Genomic DNA, 25,192 nt, shown 5'->3' on the forward strand with positions numbered 1-25,192 from the left:
CAGAAGATGCGAGTCTCACCTTCATGGGGTGAACACGAGCTAAAGGTGGGTGGGGAGCAGCCTGACGAGCAGGAGCCACAAAATTTAAGGACGATGAGCGGGATATCAGGACTGAGGATCTTACTGCTGAAGTCCAGCAAGGGAAGATCAGACAGACCTGGTGGGGATAAAGTCTGGTTGGTCACAATACTACAACAGAACAATCAATGAAAGGAGAGACTTTACACAGATCAGTAAGATTAGAGTTGAAGGAGGAGGGATACAAAAAATGTCAGCTCTCTCTGGCGTGCAAACATCTGTAGGATTATCTGTTTATTAGTGAAAAAAGGTTATGTCAGCTTATTGTACATCAGGAGAGGAGGTTAGTGCGTCCTGTTTAAGGAGAGAGCACATCAAGCTGGTCAGACAGGTGGAAACAGTCAGTGAAGCAATGAGTCAGATACACGTATTCTACATCTGAATCTACTCCAACACAACAGATGCAAGGGACTGGAAAGGAGGATTCACAAAAGTTGTACAAGAGCAGGAGTAGCTATTTGTACGGCGCCTTTAATGTCATAAAATGTTCTAAGAGTTTCACAGGAGAGTATCAGACAAAATCATATACTGAGCCAAAAAAAGGAGAGAGTTATGACAGACTTGGTCAAAGAAGTAAATTTTAAGGAACGTCTTAAAGGAGGAGAGAGAGGTGGCGAGGTTTAGGAAGGGAATTCCAGAGCTTAAGGCCTCAAAGCTGAAGGCACGGCCTCCAATGGTGGGGCTGAAGGCACGGCCTCCAATGGTGGGGTGCAGGAAGTGGGGGAAAGGCTAAGGGAACAATTTTCCACATGGCCGATTTTTGGCGCAGTTGTAGAGATATGTCCGATTTTTTAGTGGCCGACTGTGGCAAAAAAAAATGTTCCAAGTTTCACCGCCATAACCTTTCATTTTGGAGTGGTGCAGATTGTCCTTAAGCTCTGTGGGTGGAGCTTAAGGTCTGTGCCGAAAAACTGACATTGCCAGGGTAAGGAGGGACGCACTGAAGGGCTGAGGCTATCCCGGGCCGAATGTGGCCCCCCACCCTGCTGGTGCTGCTGCTATCCTGGGCCGAATGTGGCCCCCCACCCTGCTGGTGCTGCTGCTATCCTGGGCCGAATGGGCCCCGCCCCCGGCTGGTGGCGCTGCTATCCTGGGCCGAATGTGCCCCCCCCCACCCTGCTGCTGGTGCTACTATCCTGGGCCGAATGTGCCCCCCCCACCCTGCTGCTGGTGCTGCTATCCTGGGCCGAATGTGGCCCCCCACCCTGCTGGTGCTGCTGCTATCCTGGGCCGAATGGGCCCAGCCCCCGGCTGGTGGCGCTGCTATCCTGGGCCGAATGTGGCCCCCCACCCTGCTGGTGCTGCTGCTATCCTGGGCTGAAGGGCCCCCCCGCCCCCTGCTGCTGGTGCTGCAATCCTGGGCCGAATGTGCCCCCGCCCCCTGCTGCTGGTGCTGCTATCCCAGGCTAAGGGGCCCCCCGCCCCCTGCTGGTGGCACTGCTATCCCGGGCCGAATGTGCCCCCGGCCCCCTGCTGCTGGCGCTGCTATCCCGGGCCGAATGTGCCCCCCGCCCCCTGCTGGTGGTGCTGCTATCCTGGGCCGAATGTGCCCCCGGCCCCCTGCTGCTGGTGCTGCTATCCTGGGCCGAATGTGCCCCCGGCCCCCTGCTGCTGGTGCTGCTATCCTGGGCCGAATGTGCCCCGCCCACTGCCAGTGCTATCCCAGGCTGAAAGCCTCCCCCCCCCTCCCGGTGCCGTGTCTTCAGCTCCGCTAAAACAATGGCGTCTTCTCTGTGACGATTTTCTTAAGTTCAGGTAAGGTTTTTCAGAACGATGCATTGCGCCGTTTTTGAAAAAAATCCTACTTGCCAAACTCGCTTAAATGGCCAGAAATGACACAGCCGGCAACCCTAATGATGTCAAAAAAATCAGGAACTAAAAAAATCGGCCGTAAGTAGTTTTGGATGGCGCAGAAACTTTGGCGAAACTTGCAGATTTTGTTCTGCTCCAAAAAAAGCGTAGGCCAAAAAGACGGCATAAAATGCTGGCGAAAATTCAGTCCAAGAGGTCAGAGTTAGAGGAATGGCAAGTTGTCAGAGGGTTGTAGGGCTGGAGAAGATTTACAGAGATAGGGAGTGGGTTACAGAGCATAATTTATTGTACAGCATTCTACAAGAGGGATATATGAAAATAAAGGGCAGTAGTGAGAGAGCAAATAAAGTACACCATGGGCCTTGGACCATCACCTCAGATTTTTCCTTGAAAAAAGGATCGGCATGAGTAGCTGAACATGAGTGGAACTACACAGCAGCACAAGCCACTGCCTGCAAGGACAAGAGGACAGAGAAATGGGGAAAACTCGCTGAAAGCAAAGAACATTTAACTTAGTGAAATGTAACTGTCCCAATGCGCTACTGCTGTATACATTGTGTTGACACACAAAGTCGGAGCTAAATAACGCTGCTGATGATCACAATCCATTATTAATGTTGATACGCCAGAGGTCAACTTCAGGAATGCAGCTTGTGTACACACACTGCTGCTCTCTGCAACTGGGGTTTTATACTCCAAGCCAGAAGTCAAAGCAAAGAGAGACTGGAGGTCAGCAGTGAGAGTACACAAACAGTGCTCCTCCACTGCACAAAAAGCACAATGTTGGTGGCAAAACGCTGGGAAGAGGTTTTCACCCAACGACTCTTTAGCGGTTAGCTACACACGAGAAATAACTAGCAAACCTCCACTGGCGTTGCTTGCAGATAATCGGAGCCCTGGAGTGCAGATTCTGATGTACACCATAGCCTCGCTACATACTAAACAATGTAGCAGCTCACTCATCACTGATTTATATCAGTAAACCTACTGACCTGCCGCCATTTTACAAAACCTGCTAAAAGTCGCAAGTAACTTTGTTCTTTCCTTTGAAGTTAGAATCTACCTCCTACTATTTATTTACAAACACAAGATGTCTACAGATTCAAGCATTATCCCATCTAGCGCCTTGCCAGTTGAACGTTCAAAACTATAAGTTACTGACAGCAAGTCCTCTGTTAATTCCCAGTCCTGTTACCAATTGCAAAAAGAACATACTGTTAAGTGTTACTCCTCACCCTCTTCCCCTTCCAAAATGTGGTGTGCATTAGATTCAGGGTTACATGGCTTGTTGCAAACTTCACTTTTAGCATTATGACCTCGTCATTGAAAACAAAATGGATGATGAAAAAGAAGTGACATGAAAGTGTTAGATAGTTATACCTATAGGAGGTGCATACTATACACTAAACTTTAGTATGCTAAAGTGGTGTCTATAATATAACATCTTACACCTGCAAGCACTTTCTGGTGACAAAAATCTTACTTCCCGTTACATTTTTATTAAACATTTCCAGCAACTTTATCCCCAATATAAATTCCTGTGTCCACATTTATAATGGAAACTGCCCAAGTAAACATGTCACACTGTAATTACACCCTCCCATCAGTGATGGCACGATTGCACTTCAGCTTTTCTTTAATTGCTCATCCTGTTCTGGAAAGAAACTTCAACTACTTCTCTTCTCAAATTGCACGAAGTTCTATTTATCTATAAATGGGACTAGAAAACTAAAGTGTTACATCAAAATATGGGTAGAATGCGTGGCTTTAAAATCAGGACAAACATATCTGCACTCCCTGGTCCAATTATTCCGCCACCATCTAATCCCGCATCACTTAGTCACAACTTCTCACATACAATGCCACAGGATGGTCGAATAATAAATCTCAATTTATAAATAAGTTTGGAAAAAAGCAGCATCTCCATTGTATAACAGTATAAACTGCACACTTAAAAAGCTATTTCATTACATACCTTATCCTACAATTACAAATTTCCTGCCATTTCATTCCCAGCAACTAAACTAATCTGCTTTTCATGTCCACCATCACGTGCTTGTGTGATCCTATGCTACCAGTGTCAACCATGGCTCAGTTGGTAGCACTCTCGCCTGTGTCAGAAAGTTCAAGTAGGTTCAAGTCCTACTCCAGAAACCTGAGCACAAGAATCTAGGCTGTCACTCCAGTGCAGTGCTGAGGGAATGCTGCACTGTCTGAGGTGCCATCTCTTGGACAAGATATTAAACAGAGGCCCTATCTGCTCTCAGATGGATATAAAAGATCCCATGGCACAATTTTGAAGGAGAAAAGGAACGTTATCCAGTGCCTTGGCCAATATTTATCCTTCAATCAACATCACTAAAACAGATTATCTGCAAATGAGTAAAAAGATCCACATTGTAACACTATTTTAAAATATAAAATAGTTTCAATTTTGTTCAATCATAAGTTGTGAAATTTTTTTTTTAATGGTCAGAAACAATTCAACAGTCAATCCATTGCTTCAGAATTTAGAAATTGAATCCAATTATTAAAAAGTTATACCAGTCTTTTCTTTAAAAATCAGTTGCAAAGAACCATATAAAGAAAGGATTAACACTTGTATAGTGTCTTTCACAAACTCAATGTCCCAAAAAGCTTCACAGACAATTTTTGTAAAATAGTCAATGTTGTAATGTAGGGAGGGATATGCTGCAGCCAATTTGTATACAGCAAGCTCCCACAAACAATGAGATAATGACCAGACAATGTTTTAGTGATGTTACTGGCCAGGACAGCAGTGGGAACTCCCCTGCTCTTCTTCAAATAATGCCATGGAATCTTTTACATCCACCTGAGGGGGCAGATTGGGGTCTATGTTTCTCATTTCATCCGAAAAACGGCACCTCCAACAGTATAGCACTCCCTCAGTACTGCACTGCAGTGTCAGCCTGGATTATGTACTCAAGACTCTGGAGGGAGACAGAAGCCCACAACATTCTGACTCAGACGCGAGTGGTGCCCGATAGGCAGACAGGGCCTGGAGTTTGCTGTGGACTCACTGCAGCCTATAAGCCGATAACTGACAAAAATCGCTGTAACAAAAACCACATTTAATGAAGTAGTAGATCACTACCAACTACAGGTAAAATTATTACACAGCTCACCTGAAAAAAAATATCGGCCTGAGCAATACATTTGCTCAGCATGTAAATAATGCGGTTTTTGTTACTCCCTTCTCAAGCCTCTCATTCTCAGTTATTTACTTTCAGAAATATTATTTTGCTCTCGCTCCCATGGTGGATTTCCACAATATGCTTTAGATATGGCGTATGGTAGAGATATTACATTATTTTGTGTCAGTTTTTGCAATTGATGATAGAAATGAAAATGTAGGCGTAATAAAGCAGGAGAAGCCTTCGACAGCGTACAGTGTAGATTGATATCAGAGATATATATTCATGAGAAGGGTCTATTTCCACTGGAGCTGAGAAGGCCCAGAGGAGACTTAAAATTATGCAAGGTTTTAATAGGGTAAATAGGAAAAGGCTGTTTCCTCTGCTTGGGAGTCAATGATGAGGGGTCATCAATTTAAAATGGCCATTGAGAGACTTATTATGTAGCACTAATCGCCAATAACAAATAAAGAGGAATTTGATGGCTCAATTTTTCTGTTAAGGACTCACTCCTCATTTGGTACCTTTTGATTCATTCACATTTAGTCAATCAGGTATTGGCAACTTGACGGATAAGTGACTTGCTGCCCTGTCAGATGTCGTCATCATCATCATAGGCAGTCCTTCAAAGCGAGGATGACTTGCTTCCATACCAAAAAGGGATGAGTTCACAGGTGTTTCAATGAAGGGCTTAATATTCCAGATCCAGAACTACATGGGCTGGGTCACTTCTCTCTACAAACTCTTGCCACTCCTTCGCCCCTCCTGCTATGCCTGCCCGCACTGCAGTCAGCGACCTGGCTTCGTAGCCGTCGCCCTCCTGCAGCAGCATGCGCTGCTCCCTGCAGTGGTATGCCGCCGCATGCTGTTACCTCCAATGGCCCCAGCCATCACTGAAGACAATGGCGGTGCTTGATACCCAGAACCTTTCAGATGTGACACTACTGTATCCACACTCTGGCATTTGATGGGCTAGATACAATATTTTTCATTTACAATGTCAGAGTACACTAATGACATGAGGAAATGGGCTTGGAGAATGTATTCAGTTCAATGGTGAGAGAGGATTATCGCCAGAGATCTGATCTTTAGATCAGGGTGCACCTTCTCATTACAGCCGGCATGTTACTTCATCTCAGTCACAATCTCAGGCTGAGTACATCAGCCAAACATGTCTCCCAGATGAGATCATCAACACACCCTATTTCAACAAAGAGAAATAGCAGAAATAAAAACATAAAAAAGGAAGCTATATTCTTTCAACAGAGCTAAGAATGAGAGAGAGACTGACTAATGCGAATCCTGTGGTTGAACAATTGGATGTGATTTAATGTAGTACAGAAGATTGTTCACTTATCTAAATTTGATTTTCAAAAACCTGATCCAAGCTCATTCCCTTGCAGACAGTACGCGTCAAGTCTTGTATATCCCTTTCTTTAACCATTCCACCTTCACACAATGCTCATTCAGCTGGGAGCATCAAACTAAAGGTGCCACCAATACAACTACCTAAATCCCTCTAGTTTTCTTCACTTAGTTGTTGTCTACAATATTATACATAGATCTACCTGACCAGGCACACCAGCAGAATATTTAAGCCACCTCATCTAGCCTCTTAATGACCATTTTAAATTGATGACCCCTCATTACTGACTCCACCAACGGATGAAATAATATTTCCCTATTCACCCCACCAAAACCCTTCGTGGTCAACTAGACTTCTCCCCAAGACTGTTGGGCGTGGGAGACTCCCGCAAGGGACCCCCGTGCTAACTTCTGAGCTACAAAAAGACAGCACAGTGACAACAAAATGAAAATGTTTTTTTTAAATATGAGATTAAGGCTCCAAAATATAGAAAAACAGGTAGGTACCTCATGCGGATTTCAGATTGAATACGGATACTCCACTGAGCCAGTACTAGCCCAATCATCCTGCACTGTCCCCAGCAGTCTGGTTCAGAGAGGTTCCACGCAACACTTAAAACTAAAGATTACTTTTATTTTAAAGTCTCCACAATTCTGTTTGGAATAACTTACATTGTTGAAATTTATAAACAGAATGATGCTAATAAGGGGTTTTAAACTATGAGCTAATTTAATAAAACAATAAACACCATAAAAATAAAATTGCTGGACATTATGCCAGAGAAAGTGATGCATCACCTCAAACTTGGAATTACTCTGCAGTACCAGACTTGGAAAAAACTACAGACAAGAATCAGTAAAAGGGTCAAGTCCTTCAATGTTTAGAAAAACTGGTCAACACTTCACTGATCCAGACGACCCGGTAAACCCTCAATTATTTAATCACCAATCGTTAACTCACCAGGGTTGTTCTTTGTAACAAACAACGAAATAACTTTTCTAAAAAAGGACTCCTTTTAGAAGTAGCAGCTGGTAGAATGCTCTTCCACACCCAACTGGCTCATTGTACAACATTCCTAACTGCTGTGCACAGAACATTAAATAGCATGTCACAACATACCTAGGCTGCTACGAACAAGCACTTTTTGTTGTGCAACCATTTCAAAGAGGGTATCTCTTCCATTTGAGTGCTTTGGTCTAGCTATAAACATTATATTTACTGTATGCAATGATGCAGCACCGAGTCTAATTTTCTACCCCCTTCTCACAAATGTTGATTCCTTGATGTGGTACAGTTCCATTATTGCCCCCACGTTCTTTGTCCAGGTAGTTATTATGCATGTGTAAGTCCACTATTCAACTCTGGAGGGCATCACAGCCAAGTCCATCACATGCTCTTGGATTTTTTATGCTTTACAAGCTAGTTTTGGATTTATGAGGCTCCTTTCAGCACATCATCCTTCAAACTCCATAGTCTTCCCGTTAGTCTAGTTCTCCGCAAGATCCTACAAATCCCCTGGGAGGACAGACGCACCAACGTTAGCGTCCTCGACCAGGCTAACATCCCCAGCATTGAAGCACTGAACACACGTCATCAGTTCCGCTGGGCAGGCCACATAGTTCGCATGCCAGACACTTGACTCCCAAAGCAAGCGCTCTACTTGGAACTCCTTCGCGGCAAACAAGCCAAAGGAGGGCAGCAGAAACTTTACAAGGACACCCTTAAAGCCTCCCTGATAAAATGCAACATCCCACTGACACCTGGAGTCCCTGGCCAAAGACCGCCCCCTAAGGGGAGATAGTGCATCCAGGAAGTCGCCGAGCTCCTCGAGTTTCGTCACCGAGAGCATGCAGAAATCAATCGCAGGTAGCAGAAAGAGCGTGCAGCAACCAGTCCCACCCACCCCTTCCCTCAACGACTATCTGTCCCACCTGTGACAGAGACTGTGGTTCTCGTATTGGACTGTACAGCCACCTAACAATTCACGTTAAGAGTGGAAGCAAGTCTTCCTCGATTTCGACGGACTGCCCATGATGATGAGTTCTTTGCTGAATAAGCCAGCGTTCTGGCCTCAATCATTCTTTCTGGTAACCAGTTCCAAATCTGGATCCCTCTCCTAGTGAAGAAGTATTTCCCCACGTCACCCTCTTGTTCTGCAACATCTGAAAATACCCTTTTAGGTTTGCTTCCTCTACCCATTAAATATCATATCACTGCCAGGCTCCCAGAGATGACTCTTCACACAAGCCCCACTTCCAGCATGGATAGTGATTCATCAGGGCTCCCGCTCTCCTCCCCCACCCCCCCAATTCTATTCCAGGGCTCCTGTTCCTAATTTCCTCCCCCACCCCCCAATCCTATTCCAGAGGTCCCGAGTCCAATGGTAGCGTTCCTACCACAAAGCGCCTGAGATTACCTAACTGAGCACAGACCAGGAATTGAACTTGGATCGTTCTGGTCTGTGTAACTTAGCTACTCACCGAGGGAGTTCGAGCACATCACTTGTTGGCCTCTTCAACAGATATTACCATTAAATAAAATGTTGCTAGTTCTCATTATAGGTGCAACCTCCCAAATCCAGAAACCTCGAGGCGGTTCGGACTTTTCTGCATTTCGGAACATATTTCTGACATCTCGAATCCAGAAACGCCTGGGCCAAGGTTCAGGTATTTCCGGATTTCGGAACAGAAATCCGAAGTTCTGAATCCTTAAACCCTTAGGCCGACTTTCGTGTACTTATATCATAGAATCAAAGAAATTTACAGCACGGAAGGAGGCCATTTCAGCCCATCATGTCCATGCCGGCCAACAAGAGGCTATCCAACCTAATTCCACTTTCCAGCTCTCGGTCCATAGCCCTGCAGGTTACAGCGCTCAAGTGCACATCCAAGTACTTTTTAAATGTGGTGAGGGTTTCTGCCTTTACCACCCTTTCAGGCAGTGAGTTCCAGACCCCCACCACCCTCAGGGTGAAGACATTTCCCTTCAAATCCCCTCTAAACCTTCTACCAATTACTTTAAATTTATGCCCTCTGGTTGTGGACCCTCTGCCAAGGAAAATAAGCCCTTTCTATCCATTATATCTTGGCCCCTCATAATTTTATACACCTCAATGAGGTCTCCCCCTCAGCCTCCTCTGTTCCAAGGAAAACAAACCCAACCTATTCCAATCTGTCTTCATAGCTAAGATTCTTCATTCCCAGCAACATCCTCGTAAATCTCCTCTGTACCCTTTCCAGTGCTATCACATCCTTCCTGTGACCTAGCTGTGGCCTAACTGGTGTTTTATACAGTTCAAGCATAACTTCCCTGCTCTTGCATGCTGTGCCTCGGCTAATAAAAGCAAGCATTCTGTATGCCTTCATAACCACTTTATCTACCTGGCCTGCTACCTTCAGGGATCTGTGGACATGCACTCCAAGGTCCCTTTGATACTTCTCTATACTTCTATACTTCTCAGTGTCCTACCATTTAATGTGTATTCCCTTTCCTGGTTAGCCCTCCCCAAATGCATTACCTCACACTTCTCCAGATTAAATTCCATTTGCCACTGTTCTGCCCACCTGACCAGTTGATTGATATCTTCCTACAAACTATAGCTTTCTTCTTCATTATCAACCACACAGCCGATTTTAGTATCATCTGCAAACTTCTTAAATCATACCCACTATGTTCAAGTCTAGATCACTGATATATACCACAAAAAGCAAGGGACCTAGTACTGAGCCCTGCAGAACCCCACTGGAAACAGCCTTCCAGTCACAAAAACAATCAACCACTATTACCCTCTGCTTCCTGCCTTTGAGCCAACTTTGGATCCAACTTGCCACTTTGCCCTGGATCCCATGGGCTTTTATTTATGTAACTAGTCTGCCATGTGGGATCTTATCAAAAGCCTTGCTAAAATCCATATACACCACCCTCATCGAGCCTCCTTGTTACCTCCTCGAAAAATTCAATCAAGTTAGTCAGACACAACCTTTCCTTAACAAATCCATGCTGACAGTCCTTGATTAATCAGAGTCTTTCTAAATGAAGACCTCGGGACCGAGGCTGTTCCGAATTCCGGGTATGTCCGCAGTTCGGAACGTCTTTACCTAGGCCAAGGAAAGTAGATAGGGGAGGTCGGTCGGGCCGCCAGAGGTCGGGGGGGGGGGGGGTTGGTCGGGCTGAGGCTGAGTCGGGTGGCCGAGTTCAGATTTTGCAACATTTTCCAGTATCCGGGGGACCCCGCCACGGATCGTCCCAGTATCCGGATCATTCCGGAACTCCGGATTTTGGACGTCGGACCTGTATTCATTAAGAACCATACCCACATCTTCCACCTCCACACAGATTACCCTCATGGTCTCTAATAGGCCCCACCCTTTCTGTAGTTATCCTCTTTCTCTTAATATATTTATAAAACATCTTTGGGTTTTCCTTGATTTTACTTGCCAAGAATTTTTCATGCTCTCTCTTTGCTTTCCTAATATCCTTTTTAATTTCACCCCTGCACTTTCTATACTCCTCTAGAGATTCTGCAGCATCTAGCCCTCGGTATCAATCATAAGCCTTTCTTTTTTTCTTTATCCTACCCTGTTCGTCCCTAGACATCCAGGGGGCTCTAGATTGATAAGTCCCACCCTTTTTCTTTAAGGGCACATATTTGGTCTGAACCCTCAAGATCTCCTCCTTGAATGCCTCCCACTGCTCGGACACTGATTTACCTTCAAGTAGCTGTCTCCAGTCAACTAAGGCCAAATCACCTCTCAGCTTAGCAAAGTTGGCTTTTCCCCAATTTAGAACTTTTATTCCTGGTCTATCCTTGTCCTTTTCCAGAACTACTTTAAATCTAACTGAATTATGGTCACTAGCATCTAAATGCTCTCCCACTGATACCCCTTCCATTTGTCCAGCTTCATTCCCTAAAACTAAATCCAGAACCGCCCCCTCCCATAGATACATAGAAAATAGGTGCAGGAGTAGGCCATTCGGCCCTTCGAGCCTGCACCACCATTCAATGAGTTCATGGCTGAACATGCAACTTCAGTACCCCATTCCTGCTTTCTCGCCATACCCCTTGATCCCCCTAGTAGTAAGGACTACATCTAACTCCTTTTTGAATATATTTAGTAAATTGGCCTCAACAACTTTCTGTGGTAGAGAATTCCACAGGTTCACCACTCTCTGGGTGAAGAAGTTTCTCCTCATCTCGGTCCTAAATGGCTTACCTCTTATCCATAGACTGTGACCCCTGGTTCTGGACTTCCCCAACATTGGGAACATTCTTCCTGCATCTAACCTGTCTAAACCCATCAGAATTTTAAACGTTTCTATGAGGTCCCCTCTCATTCTTCTGAACTCCAGTGAATACAAGCCCAGTTGATCCAGTCTTTCTTGATATGTCAGTCCCGCCATCCCGGGAATCAGTCTGGTGAACCTTCGCTGTACTCCAATAGCAAGAATGTCCTTCCTCGAGTTAGGAGACCAAAACTGTACACAATTTTTGCTACATACTGGCTAAAAAAGTTCTCTTGAATGCATTTTAGGAATTCCATACCATCTATATCCTTCACACTAATTTTATCCCAGTTAAAATTAGGATAGCTGAAATCCCCTGCTATTACTGCCCTATAGTTTTTGCACTGCTCAGAAATTTGTCGATATATTTGCTCTCTATCTATCTCTCTCTGTTTGGGGGTCTAAAGTACACTCCCAACAGTGTGATCGCACCTTTTTTGTTTTTCAGTTTGACCCATATGGCCTAATTTGATGAGCCCTCTCACATTTCATCCCTCCTCACAGCTGCAATAGTTTCTTTATTCAATACCGCGACGCCCCTCCCTTCCGTCTGAAAATCCTGTAACCAGGAATGCTGAGCTGCCATACCTGCCCCTGTGCTCTCAGCTCATCTGCCTTATTTGTTATAGCCCCTGCATTGAAGTATATACCATTTAGCACAAGCAAACCTCCTTGTTGGCTACTATCTAGCCTTAGTTTCCCCTGTACTAATTTACTTTCTACGTTTTTGTTTTCCAATTCCAGTTTTTCCTCTCTCCCTACTAACTCTATTCTCAGGTTCCCATCCCCCTGCCAAGCTAGTTTAAACCCTCCCCAACAGCACTAGCAACTCCCCCTCCCCCCACAGCGAGGATAATGGTCCCAGCTCTGTTGAGGTGCAACCCGTCCGGCTTGTACAGGTCCCACTGCCCCCAGAAATGGTCCCAATGCCTCAGGAATCTAAAGCTCTCCCTCCTGCACCAACTTTCCAACCATGCATTCATCTGCTCTATCCTCCTGTTTCTGTACTTACTAGCACGTGGCACCAGGAGTACTCCGGAGATTACTACCTTTGAAATCCTGCTTTTTAGTTTGTCTCCTAGCTCACTAAACTCTGCCTGTGGGACCTCATCCCTCTTTCTACCTATGTCATTGGTACTGATTATAGACCACGACCTCTGACTGTTCACCCTCTTCCCCCCAGAATGCCCTACAGCTGTTCAGTGACAGACATCCTTGACCCTGGCACCAGGGAGGCAGCATACCATCCTGGAGTTACATCTGCAGTCGCAGAAACGTCTGTCTGTTCCCCCCTAACTATCGAATCCCCCACCACTATTGCTCTTGCACTATATTTCCTCCCCCCTGTGCAGCTGAGCCACCCGTGGTCTTGGCTCTGACTGCCCCACCAGTACTCAGGATAGAATACCGTGTATTCTAGCGAGATGCCATCCGGGGCCTTCTGCACAATCTGCCTGGCCACCTTCTAGCTGATGGTATTTTCGGACAGCGCACCGACCCGTCCAAGGAGGGAACACTGGAGGCAGCGGGGAGAAGAGGAGCAGCCTGCCCCAGGACACAGCGCACAGACCCGACCGAGGAAGGAACCCCGGAGGCAGCGGGGAGTTATTTTGCTTCCTATTAAAAAAAATGTCCGGTTATCAGAATATATTTCTGGATTTCAGACGACGACGACGACTCTGATCTGCGCGATGTCCAGATTTCGGAACATTCCGGATTTTTGGAACTACGGATTTGGGAAGTTGCACCTGTACAAGTAAAAAATAAATTACTGCAGGGGCAGGAAACTGGAAACAAAATTAGAGCAGGCTGGTCAATGAGAGACTGTGGGGAACAGTGCGTGCTTCAGGCAAAACGTATACACCGAAACTCACCCCAAGGCAAAAAGTATGTGTAGGCTCATCTGAAGAATGGTGACTTGGGTGAAGTTTCAGAGACGACCACGCCTCACGAAACAGGAGCCTGGTACCAGTCTGTGCCTTTGAGTACAGGAGAGGAAATTGGCTTCGGACATTAGATTACACTTGAAAATAGTCACGGTGAGGAGATCTCTCCCTCGAGGTAGGAACACTTGGCTTCAGTCTGCGGCCATTGTCTTTGGTCCCCGCCACCAACCTCATCCCTCTACCTGGCATCTGTCCGAGACTGAACTAAAATGTTCACAACCATGCTGTCATATTTGACAGAGATGAGTTTCCGATTTCCACCTCCAGAACATCGTTGGACTCCGCCCCTGCCTCAGCTCATCTGCTGCTGAAACCCTCATCCATGCCTTTGTTACCTCTAAACTTGACTACTCCAACGCACTCCTGGCTGGCCTCCCACATTCTACCCTACGTAAATTTGGTGATTCAAAACTCTGCTGTCCTAACTCGCACCAAGTCCCGCTCACCCATCACCCCTGTGCTCGCTGACCTACATTGGCTCCCGGTTGAGCAACACCTCGATTTTAAAATTCTCATCATTGTTTTCGAATCCCTCCATGACCTCACCCCTCCTTATCTCTGTAATCTCCTCTAACCCCATAACCCTCAGAGGAATCTGCTCATCTAATTCTGGCATCCTCGATTTTAAAATCACACCATCATTGGTGGCCATGTCTTCAGCCGGCAAAGCCCAATGCTCGGGAATTCCCTCCCTAAACCTCTCCGCCTCGCTACCTGTTTTTCTTCCTTTAAGACACTCCTTAAAACTTACGACATTGAGCAAGTTTTTAGTCACCTGCCCTAATATCTTGGGCTCAATTTTCCCCAATGCCATTTTTTGTCGTATTACAAGAGTTACGCCCATTTTCTTTGGCCCCGATTACTCCAAAAAAATTTGAAAATTTCCCCATTCTAATTTTTGAAATTGGCGTTGCGCAGCCCGTCCTTTAGCTTCGGGGGGGGTGGAACCTAATGTCTGCGCCGAAAAAACAATGCCACCCACCCCGGCCACCTTCTGCGTATGTGTGGGGGGAAAAATGACTTTTTTACGTGATGGCACGCATGCCCAATCCAGCTCCCGGTCTGCATTCAGCCATTTTTAAAGAGCCAGTTGCAAGTGAAAACTTTAATTCTCAATGGAAAAAAAAAAATCGGAGCTGCAATATGCAACGCAGCTCAAGAACCAAGAATTTCTCACAGGACGAAGTGGAGGCACTAGTTTCTGTAATTGAGGCCAGATGGCACTAGCTGGGCACCAGCAGGGGTCACATAAAAGTTTCACCAAAAGAAATTAAGAAACGCTGGAACCAACTTGCAGAAGATTATTGTGTAATGGTAACCACCCCGAGGTCTGGAGGCCAGTGCAAAAAGAAATGGCAGGATCATGGTCCAGCAGTTAGTGCAAGTAATATTTTCATTTATTCACTAGAATTGCAATTGTAAATGTGACCATCTGTATGTCCCACCCAGCAGAAAGGCACCCTCTCTAAAAAGTTATATTTTCATCTTTGCAGAGGAAAGTGGCACACAACAAAAGGGAAAGAACTCGAACAGGAGGATGCCCGGCAAATCTACAGCCACTGACACCCTTGGAAAAGAGGATCGCTGCTTTGATGGGTCCTGCCTGGAGAAAAGCAACCACCACTGCACAAGCTGGGCCCACACTCGAGGGAGAGAATAAGTCCTGCAAATTCCACAGTCTGGCTTTGCTAAATGTTAAGTACTGCACGGGCTAGCCATGCTTCAGTTCATAGGGATTTCTCCGTCAGCTACGCTTCAGTTGATGCAATTTGCTATCATTTATCGTGGTTGTTCAAATGAGCCTGCTGCCTGCACTGTGTGAGCCTACTCATGCCACCCTGCCCCCTCCTCTGCTGTTAACCATTTGTCTGTTCGGTTATATTTTGCAGAACTCGAGATTAACCCTGACGAGGCTGAAGCCCATGTAGAAGATTCCGACACGGACGAGCCTGAAGAGGAGAACATCTTCCAATCCCACCTTCCAGATCAAGAGCATGGGGTGAGGGGGAGGGGGGAGGATGATGCCACCCCTCTTGTACTCACTCTGGAAGAGGTACAGGTGCCAGGCCCTTTCCTGAGTGGTGCGAGTGTTGGGAATTCCATGGTTTCTCACAGTCCGAGGCTGGGGATTCCAATGGGGTGCAGCGAGGCACACCCAGCGCCCCACCGTCCAAGGCTGCGGGTCCCAGTGGGATGCGAGGCACACCCAGGGTTAGGAGCGGAAGGAGAGCTCGACAGCGCTCTCCGGCAGTGCAGGATCTAACAGATGTGGTTCAGATGATAGCAATGAGTGCGGAGACCATTGACCTTACGCAATCACTCTTGGACACCATCAGTGGGGCGGGTGATGAGGTATCGGGACTGTCAGGAGAAGCAACAGCACTCTCAAGAAATGGGAACACTGTCCGGGCACGAGGGAGGAAGTGTGGGAGTTAGCTGCTGCAATAAGGGAACATGTCCAGACCCCGTGGCCATTGACAGAATCAACTGCCACTCCCACTCCAATCCGCAGGCCAGCCTCTGAAGAGGCCCAAGCCGGGCCTTCCACATTACCGCCTGCCCACACCTCCCCATCAAGAAGGGCACATCACCCGAGATGCTCAAGAGAATAAGCTTGGTACCAACCCGAGAAATGCTGCGCAACCACCTGCGGGCAGAGGTGAAGTCACCAAGACCAGGCGCAGCGGTGGTCTTAGAATAACGTGGAGGAGAGATGGGTGCTGCCTTTCTTTGCTGTTATTATTGTTGTTACATAAGAACATAAGAATTAGGAACATGAGTAGGCCATCGAGCCCCTCGAGCCTGCTCCGCCATTCAACAAGATCATGGCTGATCTGGCCGTGGACTCAGCTCCACTTACCCGCCCGCTCCCCATAACCCTTAATTCCCTTATTGGTTAAAAATCTGTGATTTGAATACATTCAATGAGCTAGCCTCAACTGCTTCCTTGGGCAGAGAATTCCACAGATTCACAACCCTCTGGGAAAAGAAATTCCTTCTCGAATCTATTTTAAATTGGCTCCCCCGTATTTTGAGGCTGTGCCCCCTAGTTCTAGTCTCCCCGACCAGTGGAAACAACCTCTCTGCCTCTATCCTGTCTATCCCTCTCATTATTTTAAATGTTTCTACAAGATCACCCCTCATCCTTCTGAACTCCAACGAGTAAAGACCCAGTCTACTCAATCTATCATCATAAGGTAACCCCGTCATCTCCGCAATAAGCCTAGTGAATTGTCTCTGTACCCCCTCCAAAGCTAGTATATCCTTCCTTAAGTAAGGTGACCAAAACTGCACGCAGTACTCCAGGTGCGGCCTCACCAATACCCTATACAGTTGCCGCAGGACCTCCCTGCTTTTGTACTCCATCCCTCTCGCAATGAAGGCCAACATTCCATTCGCCTTCCTGATTACCTGCTGCACCTGCTTTTAGTGTCCCCCTTCCCTTTTATAGGGGGCACTGGGGAAAATTGTGATTTTAGTGCCCAAAAAAAAAACCAAAAAAAGAAAAACACAAAAAAAAGGGGGAAAAAAAAAGGGCCTTGTAAATGTCTGGTGTGTCACCCAGGTCGGGTGGCACCGTTTAATGTTTTTTGTTTTGCAGATGAACTCCAAAAAGAGTTTCATGCACAAGGACCCCCAGGTCCCTCTGCACCGCAGCATGTTGTAATTTCTCCCCATTCAAATAATATTTCCTTTTACTGTTTTTTGTTTCCCCTCCCCCCCCCCCCCCCCCCCCCAAGGTGTATGACCTCACACTTTCCGACATTGTATTCCATCTGCCAAACCTTAGCCCATTCGCTTAACCTATCTAAATCTCTTTGCAGCCTCTCTAGTGTCCTCAACACAACCCGCTTTCCCACTAATCTTTGTGTCATCTGCAACTTTTGTTACACTACACTTTGTCCCTCTTCCAGGTCATCTATGTATATTGTAAACAGTTGTGGTCCCAGCACCGATCCCTGTGGCACACCATTAACCACCGATTTCCAACCCGAAAAAGGACCCATTTATCCCAAATCTCTGCTTTCTGTTAGCCAGCCAATTCTCTATCCATGCTAATACATTTCCTCTGACTCCGCGTATCTTTATCTTCTGCTGTAACGTTTTGTGTGGCACCTTATCGAATGCCTTTTGGAAATCTAAATACACCACATCCATCGGTACACCTCTGCTCGTTATATCCTCAAAGAATTCCAGTAAATTAGTTAAACATGATTTCCCTCTCATGAATCCATGTTGCATCTGCTTGATTGCACTATTCCTATCTAGATGTCCCGCTATTTCTTCCTTAATGATAGTTTCAAGCATTTTCCCCACTACAGATGCTAAACTAACCGGCCTATAGTTACCTGCCTTTTGTCTGCCCCCTTTTTTTTAAAAACAGAGGCGTTACATTAGCTGCTTTCCAATCCGCTGGTATCTCCCCAGAGTCCAGAGAATGTTGGTAGATTATAACGAATGCATCTGCTATAACTTCCGCCATCTCTTAATACCCTGGGATGCATTTGAGTCCCTAGTGATTGTGATTATCTCAAGGTCCTCCCTTCCCACATCCCTGTGACCAGCAATTTTTGGCATGGTTTTTGTGTCTTCCACTGTGAAGACCGAAGCAAAATAATTGTTTACGGTCTCAGCCCATTATTTACGGTCACATTTCCCATTATTAAATCCCCCTTTTCATCTTCTAAGGGACCAACATTTACTTTAGTCACTTTTTTCCGTTTTATATATCTGTAAAAGCTTTTACAATCTGTTTTTAGGTTTTGCGCAAGTTTACTTTCGTAATCTTTCTTTCCTTTCTTTATAACTTTCTTAGTCATTCTTTGCTGTCGTTTAAAATTTTCCCAATCTTCTAGTTTCCCACTAACCTTGGCCAACCTTGGCCACCTTATACGCATTGGTTTTTAATTTGATACTCTCCTTTATTTCCTTGGTTATCCACGGCTGGTTACCCCTTCTCTTACCGCCCTTCTTTTTCACTGGAATATATTTTTGTTGAGCACTATGAAAGAGCTCCTTAAAAGTCCTCCACTGTTCCTCAATTGTGCCACCATTTAGTCTTTGTTTTCCAGTCTACTTTAGCCAACTCTGCCCTCATCCCACTGTAGTCCCCTTTGTTTAAGCATGGTATGCTCGTTTGAGACACTACTTCCTCACCCTCAATCTATATTACAAATTCAACCATACTGTGATCACTCATTCCGAGAGGATCTTTTACTAGGAGATCGTTTATTATTCCTGTCTCATTACACAGGGCCAGATCTAAGATAGCTTGCTCCCTTGTAGGTGCTGTAACATACTGTTCCAAGAAACAATCCCGTATGCATTCTATGAATTCCTCCTCAAGGCTACCCCGTGCGATTTGACCAATCGATATGTAGGTTAAAATCCCCCATGATTACTGCCGTTCCTTTTTCACATGCCTCCATTATTCCCTTGATTATTGCCTGCCCCACCATGAAGTTATTATTTGGGGGCCTATAAACTACACCCACCAGTGACTTTTTCCCCTTACTATCTCTAATCTCCACCCACAATTGATTCAACATTTTGTTCATTAGAGCCAATATCGTCTCTCACAACTGCCCTATCATCCTTTATTAACAGAGCTACCCCACCTCCTTTCCCTTCTTGTCTATCTTTCCGAATTGTCAGATACCCCTGTATGTTTAATTCCCAGTCTTGGCCACCCTGCAACCACGTTTCTGTAATGGCCACCAAATCATACCCATTTGTAATGATTTGTGCCGTCAACTCATTTACTTTATTTCAAATGTTGCATGCGTTTAGGTAGAGTGTTTTAATACTAGTTTTTAAACCATGATTTTTAGTTTTGACCCCTCCTGCAGCCCCTTTATATTCATACATATTGTCCCTTCTTATCACCTTGTGGTTGACACTTACCCCAGTGCTACTCTGCTGTGTTGCCTCCTGCCTTTTGCATTCTTTCTTGAGGTCCTGTTCATCTGAGCTCTCACCCACTCTAACTAGCTCAGAGCCCTCTCCTGAGTTCCGGATACTCCTTGCATTGAGGCACCGAGCTTTCATGCTTGCCTTTTTATTACACTTTGACCCTTTAGAATTTTGCTGTACAGTGGCCCTTTTTGTTTTTTGCCTTGGGTTTCTCTGTCCTCCACTTTTACTCATCTCCTTTCTGTCTTTTGCTTTTGTCTCCATTTTGTTTCCCTCTCTCTCCCTGCATTGGTTCCCATCCCCCTGCCATATTAATTTAACTCCTCCCAACAGCACTAACAAACACTCCCCCTAGGACATTGGTTCCGGTCCTGCCCAGGTGCAGACCGTCCGGTTTGTACTGGTCCCACCTCCCCCAGAACCGGTTCCAATGCCCCAGGAATTTGAATTCCTCCCTGCTGCACCACTGCTCAAGCCACGTATTCATCTGAGCTATCCTGCGATTCCTACTCTGACTAGCACGTGGCACTGGTAGCAATCCCGAGATTACTACTTTTGAGGTCCTAAGTTTTAATTTAGCTCCTAGCTCCTTAAATTCGTCTCGTAGGACCTCATCCCTTTTTTTTTTTTTAAAACCTGTATCGTTGGTACCAATGTGCACCACGACAACTGGCTGTTCACCCTCCCTTTTCAGAATGTCCTGCACCCGCTCAGAGACATCCTTGACCCTTGCACCAGGGAGGCAACATACCATCCTGGAGTCTCGGTTGCGGCCGCAGAAACGCCTATCTATTCCCCTTACCATTGAATCCCCTATCACTATGCTCTCCCACTCTTTTTCCTGCCCTCCTGTGCAGCAGAGCCAGCCACGGTGCCATGAACTTGGCTGCTGTTGCCCTCCCCTGACGAGTCATCCCCCTCAACAGTACTCAAAGCGGTGTACGTGTTTTGCAGGGCGATGACCGCAGGGGACCCCTGCACTACCTTCCTTGCACTGTTCTTCCTGCTGGTCTTCCATTCCCTATCTGGCTGTGGACCCGTCACCTGCGGTAAGACCAACTCGCTACATGTGCTACTCACGTCATTCTCAGCATCGTGGATGCTCCAGAGTAAATCCACCCTCAGCTCCAATTCCGCAACACGGACCGTCAGGAGCTGGAGGCAGATACACTTCCCGCACACGTAGTCGTCAGGGACACCGGAAGTGTCCCTGAGTTCCCACATGGTACAGGAGGAGCATATCACTTGACCGAGCTCTCCTGCCATGACTTAACCCTTAGATACACTTAAATTGGCAACAACAATGCTAAAGTTTACTCACTGTTATAGAAGAGAAAAAAGAAAAACTACTCACCAATCACTTACCCCCTTGGCTGTGACGTCACCTTTCTGTTTCTTTCTACTTCTTTTTTGCCTTCCCCCTGTAGCTGCACAAGTCTCTCGCCGAACTTGTGCTGCTCCTGGTCTCACTGGCCTTTTGTAGGCCTCTCCGATCCCTGGAACTCCCGCCTCTCGCCGAACTCGCGCTGCTCCTGGTCTCACTGGCCTTTTGTAGGCCTCTCCGATCCCCGAAACTCCCGCCTCTCGCCGAACTCGCGCTGCTCCTGGTCTCACTGGCCTTTTGTAGGCCTCTCCGATCCCCAGAACTCCTGCCTCTCGCCGAACTCACTTACTGTTCTCAAATTTAAAGTTTTTTGTAAGTGATGTAAATTTACAAGTTTAAAAGTTTGTAAGTGATCTTAACTGAAATCTTTAAAGTTTTATACAAGAATACTTTTATTTAAGTTAAGCACTAAAAGTGTAAAACTTTCGAATAAAATATATTTTAATTTATAACTGAATCACTTCCATTATTTGTTCCATTATTAACAACTTTTTGAACTAAAGAATCATTTCCATTAACACAACACAACATTACGGAACAGGTCCAAACAATAAACACGGTCCATTTGGAATAGTTGCCACGGAGCCATCAGGCAGCAAAACGTTCACGGATGAGCTGCTGGCGCACGACCCAAGCAATCGTTAAAGGGGCACGATGGCCCGCCCTCTTCCACTGTCGTGCTCCTGGTTCAGGTAGTTGCATGGCTTCCTCCTCCTCATCGGCATCTACATCTTCCTCCTCATCGTCATCAGCCACTCTCGCCGCAGCTGGGTCTTCTACTATGAGCTATTGCTGCCTCATGATGGCTAAGTTATGCAGCACACAACAGTGAACTAACCGACAATCTGAGGGGAGTATTGCAGGTAGCTTCTGGAATGGTCCAGGCATCGGAAACGCTGCTTCAAGATGCCAATGGTGCTCTCCAGCATGCTGCGCGTCACAATGTGCGACATGTTGTATTTATAGTCAGCTTCCGCCCGAGTTACGCGTAGGGGCATCATGAGCCAGATGGCGAGGCCGTACCCTTTGTCTACCAGCAGCCAACTCTCGCCTTCTGGCTGCTGCAGAAACATGGCAGATATAGCGCTCTCATGTAGGATGAACGCATCATGGGTGCTCCCAGGGTATCGCGCATCAACTGACATGTGATGCATGTCGTCACAGGTGGGCTGCACAGAGTGGAAGCCTTTTCTGTTCCTGTACATCTCGGGATCCTCCAAAAAGGTGCTCGCAAGGCGACGTAGGTAATTAATACAGCCCTGTACCTTTGGGAAGCCAGCAATCCTGGAGAAGCCCACAGCCCTGTCACACATTGTCTAGCTGGTCATGGGGAACTTTATGCAGAGTCCGTGACGAGAGCGGGAGAGTCCGTGCGTTCCGGGGAGTCAGAGTTCAGGAGGTCGTCGATTCGGTAGGCCCAGAGGTCGGCGAGTTGGGAGTTCGGAGGCCAGGAGGTCGTTGAGGTGAGTTGGTAAGTAGCTCTCTTTTCTCGATTTCTTTTTAAGTAGGTCGGGAGTTCAGAGGTCGAGTGGTCGGGAGTTTGGAGGCCGATAGGCCACAGAGGTCTGAGAGTTCGGGAAGCCACAGAGGTCGGTGAGGCGAGTTGGTGAGTAGCTTTCTTTTCTCTATTTATTTATTTATTTATTTTTAAGTAGATTTTAATCTAGATAAGTCTAACTAGAGGGATGGTAGCGCAGCTCAGTCCCGTGGAGTGCACATCCTGCGGCATGTGGGAAGTCCTGGACGCTTCACGCAGCCTAGACAACCATGTGTGCAGGAGGCGTCTCCAGCTTCAACTGCTTGAGCTCCGCGTTTCGGAGCTGGAGCAGCGGGTGGAGTCAATAAGGTGCATCCGCGAGACTGAGAATTACATAGATAGCATGTTTCAGAAGGTGGTTACCCCAAAATTTAAAGGCGTAGGGGGGAGGGGAAGTGAGTGACCACCAGACGTAGTAAGTGTGCTAGGCAAGTAACGCAGGAGTGCCTCCGTGAGTCCATCTCGCTTTCAAATCAATATTCACTTCTGAGTATCGGTAAGGACGGTGGTGCCTCTGGGGAGTGCAGCCAGAGCCAATTCCAAGGCACCACGGGTGGCTCAGCTGCACAGGGGGAAGGGACGAAGAACAAAAAAGCCCCAGTGATAGGGGATTCTAGTTCGGGGAACAGACAGGCATTTCTGCGGCCGTGGACGTGACTCCCGAATGGTTTTGTGCCTCGGGATGTCAGAGTGGACGCAGGGCATCCTGGGGGGGAGGGGTTAAACAGCTAGAGGTCGTGGTCCATATCGGGACCGACATAGGTAAAATGAGGGATGAGGTCCTACAGGAAGAATTTAGGGAGCTAGGAACAAAATTAAAGTATAGGACCTCAAAAGGTAGTAATCTCCAGGTTACTACCAGTGCCACGTGCTAATGAGTACAAGAATAGAAGGATAGAGAGGATGAACACGAGGCTGGAAAAATGGTGCAGGAGGGAGGGCTTTCAATTCTTGAGGCATTGGGACCGCTTCTGGGGGAGATGGGACCTGTACAAACCGGACGGGTTGCACCTCAACAGCACCGGGACCAATATCCTCACGGGAAGTTTTGCTAGTGCTGTTGGGGAGAGTTTAAACTAGCTTGGCAGGGGGATGGGAACCAGAGAACGAATTCAAAAGGGAAGGAAGTAAAGCTGAAATTGTTTAGCAAGAATCTAGAAAGCGAATCTAGAAGTCAGAGGAAACAGGGCTGAGTATGTAGTAAGCAAGGAAGTCGTCCTATGCTGAATGGTATATACTTTAATGCAAGGAGTATAGCAAATAAGGCGGATGAGCTAAGAGCACAGGTAGACACTTGGGAATATGACATTATAGCCATTACAGAAACATAGCTGAAAGAGGGGCAGGTTTGGCAGATCAATATTTCTGGCTACAGGATTTTTAGACAAGTTAGAGAGGGGGGTAAAAAGGTGGAGGGGAGGGGGGTTGTGGTACTGATTAAAGAAACTTTTACAGCAGTGAGGAGGGCTGATATGTTGGAGAGATCATCAACTGAGGCCATCTGGGTTGAATTGAAAAATATAACACTGCTGTGTGTGTATTATAGACTCCCAAACAGTGGGAGGGAGATAGAGGAGCAAATATGTCGGCAAATTGCTGCGAAATCTAAAAAACATAGGGTAGTAATAGTAGGGGATTTTAACTAGCCAAATACTGATTGGGACAAATTTAGTGTGATGGGTAATAGAGGGTGCGGAATTCTTGAAATGCATTCAAGAGAATTTTTTTAGTCAGTATATTAGTGGCGGAGCATTTAGGTGCCAGTGACCATAATTCAGTCAGATTCAAGTTGGTTATTGATAAGGACAAGAATAGGCCTAGAATAAAAGTTCTGAATTAGAGAAAAGCTAATTTTGCTAAGTTAAGGAGTAATTTGGCCATAGTAGACTTGTGGCTAAATCGGTGTCACAACAATGGGAGGCATTCAAGGAGGATATCTGAAAGGTTCAGGCCAAACATGTGCCCTTAAAGAAAAAGGCTGGGGAAAATAATTCTAGAGTCCCCTGGTTGTCTAGGGACTTACAGGGGAGGATTAAGAAAAAAAGGGACCCTTATGTCACATATCAACGGCTAAATACTTTAGAATCTTGAGGAATATAGAAAGTTAAGAGGCAAAATTAAAAAGGATATTAGGAATGCTAAGAGAGCACAAGAAATTCTTGGCCAGTAAAATTAAGGAAAACCCCAAGATGTTCCATAAATATATTAAGAGTAAGAGGGTAACTAAGGAAGGGGTAGGGCCTATTAGTGACCATGAAGGTAATCTTTGTGGAAGATGTTGGTCGGGTTCTTAACGAATACTTTGCATCTGTTTTCACAAAGGAAAGAGGTAATGCAGATACTGCTATAGAGGAGGAGTGTGATATTCTGGATGAAATAAATAGTGAGAGAGGAAGTATTAAGGGGTTTAGCAGCTTTGAAAGTTAAGTTCCCAGGCCCGGATGAAATGCATCCCAGGTTGTTGAGTGAAGTAAAAGAGGAAATAGCAGAGGCCTTGTCCATCAGTTTCCAGTCCTCTTTGGATATGGGTATGGTGCTGGAGGATTGGAGGACTGCTAATGTAGTACCCTTGTTTAAGGGGGGAAAAAGGGATAGGCCAAGTAATTACAGGCCTGTCAGTGGTGGGAAAATTATTGGAAAAAATCCTTAAAGACAGGATAAATCTGCATTTGGATAGGCACGGATTAATTAGGGACAGTCAGCACGGATTTATTAAGG

At 46.2% G+C, this 25,192-nt stretch overlaps 1 protein-coding gene across 3 annotated transcripts in view; it reads right to left on the bottom strand.

Annotated features, from left to right (window-relative positions):
- Window positions 1–25,192, bottom strand: part of LOC139265746 (plastin-3-like) — a 123,420-nt gene that overhangs the window by 69,995 nt on the left and 28,233 nt on the right. Inside the window, exon 1 of one of the 3 annotated variants that reach the window (XM_070883091.1) lies at window positions 7,372–7,472. The exons of the other annotated variants lie outside the window; for them this stretch is intronic. The gene's annotated coding sequence lies outside the window, so the exon portion shown is untranslated. Of the gene's footprint in view, window positions 1–7,371; window positions 7,473–25,192 lie in introns of those variants that run through there. 3 annotated transcript variants of the gene reach the window in all.

The sequence above is a fragment of the Pristiophorus japonicus genome, chromosome 6 (genome assembly GCF_044704955.1).
Source record: "Pristiophorus japonicus isolate sPriJap1 chromosome 6, sPriJap1.hap1, whole genome shotgun sequence".
Classification (NCBI taxonomy): domain Eukaryota; kingdom Metazoa; phylum Chordata; class Chondrichthyes; family Pristiophoridae; genus Pristiophorus; species Pristiophorus japonicus.